At 46.0% G+C, this 868-nt stretch overlaps 1 protein-coding gene across 1 annotated transcript in view; it reads right to left on the reverse strand.

The window, feature by feature from the left end:
• Positions 1-868, reverse strand: part of CFAP54 (cilia and flagella associated protein 54) — a 602,528-nt gene that overhangs the window by 185,819 nt on the left and 415,841 nt on the right. The window lies entirely within an intron of this gene.

Raw genomic sequence — 868 nt, forward strand, 5'->3', positions numbered from 1 at the left:
ATGCCTAGTATATCTGTCTTAAGTGTTCCATTTCATTTTTGACAACTTCCAATTTTCCTAGATTCATACTTTGTATATTCCATGTTCCAATTTTTAATGCATGTTTGCCACTGTTTCTCCTCAATTTGAGTGGTGCCACGTCAGCCAATGGAGGTCTCAAAAGCTTTACCTTATCCATATAAGTATAAGGCTGATTTTACTCTGATAATGCAGCTCTTTTCCAGTCCTACTTTGAGAGCTTTCAAAGCTAAGTGACTCATCTTCTTCCTCTGTATTAGACAATATTTCTGGACTATTCATAAAGTTGTGCAGTAATGTATCAGATAGTGTTTCTCTGCTATTCATAAGGTTTTCCCTGGCCAGTTCTTTGAGAAGTGGATGGCCTCCTCCTTCTTAGTCTGTCTCAGTCTGCATGCCAGGCTGATACCTGGCAATAGGTGCACCCCACAGGGTTTGAAACACCAGTGGTACAGCCTCAAGAGTCACAGCAACATGTCATCACAGTAGGACAAACCAACAGACAAGTTTGTCTCCCTTATCTGTTGGAAATCCCTCCAACCACCCTTACCTGGATTCCTGCAGCTAACTCCTTGATCTATTCCAGTCCCTTTTGCCTTTTCTGTCCTCTCCCCGCCTCCCACCTCACTGCTTGTGGTGGGTGGCCTGGATTCCCTCTCCTCACCTGGTTTCCCACGACTGACTCCTCGATCTATTCCGGTCCCCTTTGCCTTTTCTGTCCTCTTCCTGTCTTCCCACCTTGCTGCTTGTGGGGAGTGGCCTGGGTTCCCTCTCCTCACTTGGGTCCCTGCAACTGACTCCTTGATCTGTTCTTATCCCCTTTGCCTTTTCTGTCCTCTCCCTGCTTCTT

The sequence above is a fragment of the Orycteropus afer genome, unplaced genomic scaffold, assembly GCF_000298275.1.
Source record: "Orycteropus afer afer isolate SDZICR_OR568_19922 unplaced genomic scaffold, OryAfe1.0 scaffold00253, whole genome shotgun sequence".
Lineage (NCBI taxonomy): Eukaryota > Metazoa > Chordata > Mammalia > Tubulidentata > Orycteropodidae > Orycteropus > Orycteropus afer.